The following is a 9,618-nucleotide window of genomic DNA, read 5'->3' as shown; positions in this document are numbered from 1 at the left end:
CAATCATTGCACAGAGTCCGGTCTAGTGAAGGCCACAGATAAATTTGAGTTATTGTAGATGGAGGTGGCAACTGGCAAGGCAGTGGAATAGCTAGACCTTTTGCTGCCCGTAGCGATCCCTGTATTTGCTCCCCTGCGACAGACGCAGGTAATAGCGGGGAGGGATATGTGGCTCGGAGACTGATGACAACGAGGTTAAAAGTGCAGTCGCCTCCAAAACTTGTGCCACCCCCACCCCCTTTGGTACACCACTGTGGTAAGACAGCCTTGATATCGCTTGATCTTTTGGCTGCTTTCAACACGGTTGACCATTCTATTTTGGTCAACCGTCTTGAAAACATTGGTATTAAGGGAACAGCTCTAAAATTGATCAGCTCCTTTCTGTCCAACAGGGAGCAAGTGGTGGCTCTGGAAGATTTAACCTCTGTCCCTTTTTACCTTCCATATGAGGTTCTCCATGGATCCTCTTTGAGCTCTACCCTGTGAGAAGGTGGCCTGATATGCAGTGGTCACTATTCTAGTGAACACTATGTATCGGTCCAGCAACCCTTATTGATGATTGGTTGTAAGTCAACCTTATAGACCAGCTATCCTAGTAGCGTGGATACGAGCAGTCTAAGGCTAAAGACTCGAGAGGGCGTGTTAAGCCAGCTGTTATACCACATATACCCCTTGAACACCAAGTGAAAGGACACCACACAAGTGTTATGAAAATAAACAGATATTTATTAAAGATCACAACAGCCCTGTACTCTTTATGAGGACAGGGTACTAAGCACAAACCAAAACTCTTACGAAAATACTTAAGTTAGCACAGTATATACAAATGCCCGAGGGGCACGGAAAACCATATACTTGAAAAGTGGAATGCGAAATTACTAGCAGGTAAGTACAGTACTACTAGGCTTTGGAATCGCTAGGACTTGACTATAGAATCGTTAGATTACTTCTAGGAGACCCAGGGGACTCGGGTGCAGTGTGTGCACTCTCACGCGAGATGCGGGACAAAGTCTATGGTAGCTAGAAATTGCAAAGTTAGTGTTCTCGGGCGAACCCGACCTGGTAGGGAGAAAACGAAAGTAGATTCTGACCCTTGGATAGTGAGGCTATGCTGGGGCACCGAAATGCCGAAGTTACCTAGCCCAGGGGCTGCAGCTGCATAGGACTCAAAAGACGTCAGGAATCCTCGTTGACGGACCAGGAGCCTGGAAGAAAGAAGTTGCTGGCAGGCGACCAGTGAAGAAAGTTCGGTGGATCCAAGCCTGGATCGATGGAAGATGACACCTGAAAGCAGAGGGGACCAAGTTCGAGACTACTAGCCAGTAGTCAGTGGGCACCAGGAGGGCACCGGATGGTAGCCACCTCGACAAGGCGTGTGGGTGACGCTGGGCTCGGAGATCTCACGGACCAGGAGGCGTTGTCGGCGACCAGGAAGGAGGATCGAGCTGTCCCACGAAGATAGAAGCTGTCAGCGTCGCTGGGCCCAGGATTGGGCAACAAAGCCTTGGCAAATTCAAGCCCACGCGGTGGACCTAAAATGGCGTCTGGAGTGGACCAGGAGGGTCCGGGGTGCCTCTCTTCAAGAAGGAAGCAAGGGCCAGTCTGGAGCAACCAGACAAGCAGCAGTGATGTCGTCGGGCGTCGTTCAGAAGGCCACAAGCCAGCCGGCTAGTAGCCAAACAACGCGGTGCACAGCAAACAGCAGAAGGGCCCCACGCCGATCGTGGAGATGCAGGGAGGCTGATCTTGGGTGCTGGAGCTGCGCAGGGTTGGGGCTTCTCGGACCCCAAAGCACTCACCCGTGGAGGACACGGTGGGCTTGTTGTAAAGATGTCATGCAGTCTTGGCGATCGTCGGTCCCTCGAGGTCTCGTCGCACTCACGGTTCTCAGCTTTGCTGTAGAGGTGAGTAGAGGTCAGAGGTGCCAGGGAAGCCGGGTCTCGTCGAGCTGGGTCGTCGGATTCGTGATGAAGGACTTGCAGCAGACCGCAGTGTTCTTTAGGATGGTGCCTGCGGATGCAGGGTGACTACTCCTTAGCCACAAGGGAGAATCTTGAGGAAGAATTCTTGAAGTCCTTTCGCAGAAAGTCGTGTCTTGATTCCAAAGATGATCTAATTTTACAGGAGGCCCGCTCCCATCTTTATACTAAAAAAGGGGGCTGACCCGGTGACTAGGTCCTGCCTATGGGTGGGACTAGGAGGGGGGTGGTTACGCCCCTCTGCCATGCCGGACTTCCCCAGGCCAGGGGCTGGTGTGCCCCTGGAACTGGTTCAGACCGGCCTATGCGTAGTGAGCACCGGGGTGCCACTCAGCAGTCACCTTCCTGAAAAGCCCTGCCTACCCAGGATACACAAAACCATGTCTGGGACGGTGCTAGCACTGCCCCGGACAGGAAACCCTTTGTCCAGGCCTCCCTCGCTGGAAGGACTCCCAGCAGCAGGAGGTCAGACTCGTGTCTGTGGTGGCAGCATCCATTTTGTGGAGCTGAGGCTTCAGTTAACTTTAACCGGGGTTCACAGTTACATACATGTCGTGTCCCTCTAGAAGGGTGGAATGCTAACCCCGTCGCCAGAATTGGCGAGGGGTTAGTATTCCAATTCGTATGACACCTTACTCGACATGTTTTGATAAAGCAATACCAAAGTTAGCATTTAACCGCGAGGATTATAATGCACTTAAGAGTATATGGTATGCGATATCCTGGAACAGCTATTAGGACTTGGTTCCGCAAGCTGCAGACAGGCTCAGCTCATGCCAGAGCACCATCTCACACGATTCCAAGCACTCTGCCTTCAGGATTGTCAAGGCCTGCCATAGGAGTGACTGATAGGAATCCGGGTGTCCATTTTAGGGTTAGGTATAGATATACTACACCTACAGCAAAGGGTGGTTACACGCCTTTGCCCCAGCTGTCGTGCAGCCAGTTGTGTCAAATTTAGGAGGCCAGCCAGGGGTGGCATAATACATGCTGCAGCCCCTGGCAGCCCTGGGTACACCTATGCCCTGAGTTACAGGGTCTGATAAGGTGGCCCAGTACCAATTGGAAATGTACCTAGGGTGCATGGAATCCATTTTAAAGAGAGAGCAGTAGGCCTGGGGTCCTGATTGGCAGGATCCCAGGTCGACTATGTCCAAAACCAGCTAAAACACAGGGCAAAAAGTTGGGGGCATTCATAGTCAGGAGGTACCTTCCTACACAACCCCCCCCAAACGAAAGGAGATAAGGCTATCCTTGTCCAGGTAAGCCTCTATTACCTAAGTGGCCATATAAGGAAGGACCAGCTCTGGCTTGGTTTCCCCCTGTGTCATGGTCCACTAGGCAACCCCTCACCCTAAGGGTATCTGAGGGTCTCTACCATAGGGAATCTCTGTCTCTGGTGTGTCTTGGGAAAGAAGAAGGCTGATGCTGGGATGGAGTACTGAAGTGAGGCTCCTCTACCTTTGGGCTCAACTTCCTCCAATCACCATCCATCATGTGTGCCTTTCTTTCTTTAGCTGAGATGCACTGAGCTCTCAGGGTCAGCCTCTGGCTACCTAAAGCTGGGGGCTGAGTCCCTCTGTTTGGCTTACTGGAGGGACAGGTCAGGTCTGGGATTTTTAGGCCCCATGTTTGGCTGTGCCCAACAGTGTCCAGCTGTGGGAGTTCCCTAACTATTTTTAAGGGGGATCCCTCAGGAGTCTGTTCTATTTTCACTTGGCTAGGTTTACCAGCTTCAGTGATCCTAATCTGCTGATTAAGGGGTTCTTTTGGACAGGGGGCCCTTTTGGGTCCACCACTGGCCTCCCTGACCTCCACAGCCCTGGGCTGACTGAGGCAGGGTAGAGAGGTGCAGTTTACCTGCTCCAGACTGGGTCCAACCTGGGAAGGGTCCACTGCCATCAGGGGCTCTGCCAGGCTAGGCCTGACTACCTCTGGGGCAGTTCCTTCAACAGGGGTAGAGTCAGTTCCCTGGGGAGGCTGGCTCTCACCTAGTGTCTGGGAGGGGGAAGACTCTTCTTCCTCCTCAATGCTCTCTGTTTGAGTGGAGTGATCAATTGTTTCAGGCTTCACAACCTCACTATCTGTTTGAGTAGAGGCTGAGACCATTTCAACCTTGCCAACCTTTTCAGGAGGGCACTCAGTCTGTGTTTGGGCTGTGACCGTCACAGCCCTCCTATCCTGTTCTGGAAAGTCTGTCTGAGCCTGGGCAGTGGCTACCACTGCCCTTCCAACCTTTTCAGGGAGGAATGGTGCTTGGACTGGGGCTGTAGCTATTACTGCCCCACTAACCTGTCTGGATAGGCCTATCATTCTGGAATGAGTTTCTTGTTCCACCTCAGCCCATGCTGAGAGTTCCAGGTAATTCCCCAGTAAGCAATCTACAGGTAGGTTATCTGTCACTGCCACTCTCATGGGCCCTGTGGCATTACCCCAGCTGAGCTTGACTACTGCCATGGGATGCCTTCTCTTCATTCCATGAATGTCTGTCACCTGATAAGTAAAACCAGGGGTCAGTTGAGCAGAGGGGACCACATGGTCACTCACCATGGTGAGGCTGGCCCCTGTGTCTCTGAATGCCTCAACTTTCTGACCATTCACTAAAACTTCTTGTCTATACTTTCCCAAAATGTGGGGTCCAGTAGTGAAGTTGGCAAACCCCATGCCAGTCTCACAGACAAGAGTGTGGTCAGGGAACCTGGCTAGGCCATAGTCCTCCTGATTGCCCAAAGTAATGCCCACCACATTCTTGGGGGCACTCCCACCACCTGGGGGATTACCACTAGTGGTAACAGGAGGTCTGGGAGTGTTACTTGGGGGTATGTTTTCCTTATTGCTGTTTTTAGGGCACTTGGCATCACTTTTGTAATGGCCCACCTGTTTACAGGTATGGCAATAAGGTTTCTTCTGTTCTGAAGGAGTGTTCTGGGACCCACCACCCTTGTTGGAGTTTTGGGGCCCTTGGGAAGTCTTCTCTGTGGATTTATCCCCACCCTTCTCTTGAGGCTTGGTTGATTCCTTTTTCTGGTCACCACCCTGGTTTTTAGGCCTAACCCTGGTTCTGACCCATTTGTCTGCCCTCTTACCCAATTCCTGTGGAGAGGTCAGATCAGAGTCTACCAGGTGCTGATGTAATAACTGGTTCTGACAATTATTTAAGATTTGCTCCCTCATAATTAGATTACACAATCCTTTAAAATCAGTAACCTTACTACCCAGTAGCCAGCCTTCAAAAGCCTTAGTGGCACAATCAACAAAGTCAGTCCAATCTTGAGACTGAGTTTTCTGGGTGTCTCTGAACAGCATCCTGTATTGTTCAGTGGTTAAACCAAACCCATCAACCAGTGTATTCTTCAAGATTTGGTAATTGTTAGCATCCTCCACCCTTGTGGTGAGGAGCTTATCTCTACCTTTACCATCAAAGGAGAGCCACAAGATAGCTGCCCACTGACTCTGGGGAACACCTTGCACAGTGCAGGCCCTCTCCAAAGCAGTAATCCATTTGTGGATGTCATCCCCTTGTTTAAAGGGGGGCACTATCTTACCAAGGTGCTTTGTATCAAAACTCCTTTCCCTATTGCTAGGTACAATGCTGCCACCAGTGGGGACTACCCCACTTAACTGTTGCTCTCTAGCAAAGGCAAGCCTTTCTTTGGCCAGGGCAAGTTCTTCCCTTTCAATCCTCAGATTGGCTGCCCTTTCTTTAGCTTCATACACTCTCCTCTGAGGGGATGTCATCCCTCTTTGAGAAGAGTTGTGAGAGCCATTGGTTTGAAGGGATCTGCCAGAGCCTCTTGATAGAGATCTGGCTCGTCCATTCCCAATGTTAAGCTGACCTGATAGTGGCCCCAGGGGTCCCCCAGTACCACTGTCATGTTTGCTTAAGTTGGACCTGGTTAGTCTAACGACTTCTACCTGTCCCTTGTCTGCCTCATCTCCAGAGGGATCCTCATCCTCATCCTCCTCCACATCTTCGTTCTCAGCTGAGAGGTGGATGAGGTCAGGGTCACCTCTGGTTCCCTCAAGGGGAGGCATGCCTCCTTCTGGATTAGAAAGGCTAAGAAGTTTCTCAGCCTTCCTGGCATCATAAGTCTCTAGGAGACCAATCAGAAAGGAGGTGGTGGGGTTAGCCCCTTGCTTAATCTTCCTAGAGGTACATACTTGTCGTAACTCATGGAAGCTAAGCACAGTATATCTTGAAGGGATGACCTGTGGAGGGTCAACTGGCACAAGGGGAGACTCAGTGTTTCCTCCTTTGTCCGACATACTGTTTCTAGTGTGGTGTAAGTGATGCACCTACCTACACTATGTGTTTACCTACTGATCCCTTGCTAAGAGTTGCAGCCAAGGTGTGCTAAGCCTTGAGGAGCTGCAACAGCTGGTTCAGTAGAACTCAGAGTATTCTAAGCTTAGTTATATGTACTAACAGTACTTATGGGATCTTTCAACAAGATATTCTTAGGATACGTGTGGTAAAACAACAGCAAGCTCAAATCCCAACCGCTGCCCACCAATGTGAGAAGGTGGCCTGATATGCAGTGGTCACTATTCTAGTGAACACTATGTATCGGTCCAGCAACCCTTATTGATGATTGGTTGTAAGTCAACCTTATAGACCAGCTATCCTAGTAGCGTGGATACGAGCAGTCTAAGGCTAAAGACTCGAGAGGGCGTGTTAAGCCAGCTGTTATACCACATATACCCCTTGAACACCAAGTGAAAGGACACCACACAAGTGTTATGAAAATAAACAGATATTTATTAAAGATCACAACAGCCCTGTACTCTTTATGAGGACAGGGTACTAAGCACAAACCAAAACTCTTACAAAAATACTTAAGTTAGCACAGTATATACAAATGCCCGAGGGGCACGGAAAACCATATACTTGAAAAGTGGAATGCGAAATTACTAGCAGGTAAGTACAGTACTACTAGGCTTTGGAATCGCTAGGACTTGACTATAGAATCGTTAGATTACTTCTAGGAGACCCAGGGGACTCGGGTGCAGTGTGTGCACTCTCACGCGAGATGCGGGACAAAGTCTATGGTAGCTAGAAATTGCAAAGTTAGTGTTCTCGGGCGAACCCGACCTGGTAGGGAGAAAACGAAAGTAGATTCTGACCCTTGGATAGTGAGGCTATGCTGGGGCACCGAAATGCCGAAGTTACCTAGCCCAGGGGCTGCAGCTGCATAGGACTCAAAAGACGTCGGGAATCCTCGTTGACGGACCAGGAGCCTGGAAGAAAGAAGTTGCTGGCAGGCGACCAGTGAAGAAAGTTCGGTGGATCCAAGCCTGGATCGATGGAAGATGACACCTGAAAGCAGAGGGGACCAAGTTCGAGACTACTAGCCAGTAGTCAGTGGGCACCAGGAGGGCACCGGATGGTAGCCACCTCGACAAGGCGTGTGGGTGACGCTGGGCTCGGAGATCTCACGGACCAGGAGGCGTTGTCGGCGACCAGGAAGGAGGATCGAGCTGTCCCACGAAGATAGAAGCTGTCGGCGTCGCTGGACCCAGGATTGGGCAACAAAGCCTTGGCAAATTCAAGCCCACGCGGTGGACCTAAAATGGCGTCTGGAGTGGACCAGGAGGGTCCGGGGTGCCTCTCTTCAAGAAGGAAGCAAGGGCCAGTCTGGAGCAACCAGACCAGCAGCAGTGATGTCGTCGGGCGTCGTTCAGAAGGCCACAAGCCAGCCGGCTAGTAGCCAAACAACGCGGTGCACAGCAAACAGCAGAAGGGCCCCACGCCGATCGTGGAGATGCAGGGAGGCTGATCTTGGGTGCTGGAGCTGCGCAGGGTTGGGGCTTCTCGGACCCCAAAGCACTCACCCGTGGAGGACACGGTGGGCTTGTTGTAAAGATGTCGTGCAGTCTTGGCGATCGTCGGTCCCTCGAGGTCTCGTCGCACTCACGGTTCTCAGCTTTGCTGTAGAGGTGAGTAGAGGTCAGAGGTGCCAGGGAAGCCGGGTCTCGTCGAGCTGGGTCGTCGGATTCGTGATGAAGGACTTGCAGCAGACCGCAGTGTTCTTTAGGATGGTGCCTGCGGATGCAGGGTGACTACTCCTTAGCCACAAGGGAGAATCTTGAGGAAGAAATCTTGAAGTCCTTTCGCAGAAAGTCGTGTCTTGATTCCAAAGATGATCTAATTTTACAGGAGGCCCGCTCCCATCTTTATACTAAAAAAGGGGGCTGACCCGGTGACTAGGTCCTGCCTATGGGTGGGACTAGGAGGGGGGTGGTTACACCCCTCTGCCATGCCGGACTTCCCCAGGCCAGGGGCTGGTGTGCCCCTGGAACTGGTTCAGACCGGCCTATGCGTAGTGAGCACCGGGGTGCCACTCAGCAGTCACCTTCCTGAAAAGCCCTGCCTACCCAGGATACACAAAACCATGTCTGGGACGGTGCTAGCACCGCCCCGGACAGGAAACCCTTTGTCCAGGCCTCCCTCGCTGGAAGGACTCCCAGCAGCAGGAGGTCAGACTCGTGTCTGTGGTGGCAGCATCCATTTTGTGGAGCTGAGGCTTCAGTTAACTTTAACCGGGGTTCACAGTTACATACATGTCGTGTCCCTCTAGAAGGGTGGAATGCTAACCCCGTCGCCAGAATTGGCGAGGGGTTAGTATTCCAATTCGTATGACACCTTACTCGACATGTTTTGATAAAGCAATACCAAAGTTAGCATTTAACCGCGAGGATTATAATGCACTTAAGAGTATATGGTATGCGATATCCTGGAACAGCTATTAGGACTTGGTTCCGCAAGCTGCAGACAGGCTCAGCTCATGCCAGAGCACCATCTCACACGATTCCAAGCACTCTGCCTTCAGGATTGTCAAGGCCTGCCATAGGAGTGACTGATAGGAATCCGGGTGTCCATTTTAGGGTTAGGTATAGATATACTACACCTACAGCAAAGGGTGGTTACACGCCTTTGCCCCAGCTGTCGTGCAGCCAGTTGTGTCAAATTTAGGAGGCCAGCCAGGGGTGGCATAATACATGCTGCAGCCCCTGGCAGCCCTGGGTACACCTATGCCCTGAGTTACAGGGTCTGATAAGGTGGCCCAGTACCAATTGGAAATGTACCTAGGGTACATGGAATCCATTTTAAAGAGAGAGCAGTAGGCCTGGGGTCCTGATTGGCAGGATCCCAGGTCGACTATGTCCAAAACCAGCTAAAACACAGGGCAAAAAGTTGGGGGCAACCATAGTCAGGAGGTACCTTCCTACATACCCTTTTTAGGTCTCGCAGACCTAGCGCTGGGGTGCCATGCGCTCCTCGCTCTGCGAGGCTTATTTTAATCGAGGAGATTTTAGAAGTGGGGTTGAAGCCCCGTCCCTATTTTTATTGGCTGGATTCATCCTCCATGCTAAAAGCTGGCTTCCGATTGAAAAGGAAGCTTCTTGGTCCCTCCTTTTACTGCCTTGTCTCCCTTTGGCACGACCCATCTGGACTGGATATTTTGCTTGTCGGGGGGCTGGGGTGTAGACACGCCACGGGGAGTTCGGTGAAACGTAGGGTGGATGCTGCGTTTAAAAATGCACATGGGATTGTGAATATCTCTAAAAGATGAGTGAGAAAAGAGGTGGAACAAGGGATCCTTTCCAAGAGGCATGCCTTATATAATTAAGGTCATGG

This window comes from Lissotriton vulgaris, chromosome 9 (genome assembly GCF_964263255.1).
Source record: "Lissotriton vulgaris chromosome 9, aLisVul1.2, whole genome shotgun sequence".
In the NCBI taxonomy this organism is placed as follows: domain Eukaryota; kingdom Metazoa; phylum Chordata; class Amphibia; order Caudata; family Salamandridae; genus Lissotriton; species Lissotriton vulgaris.
The sequence above is the reverse complement of the archived record's forward strand: the minus strand, read 5'-3'. Positions refer to the sequence as shown.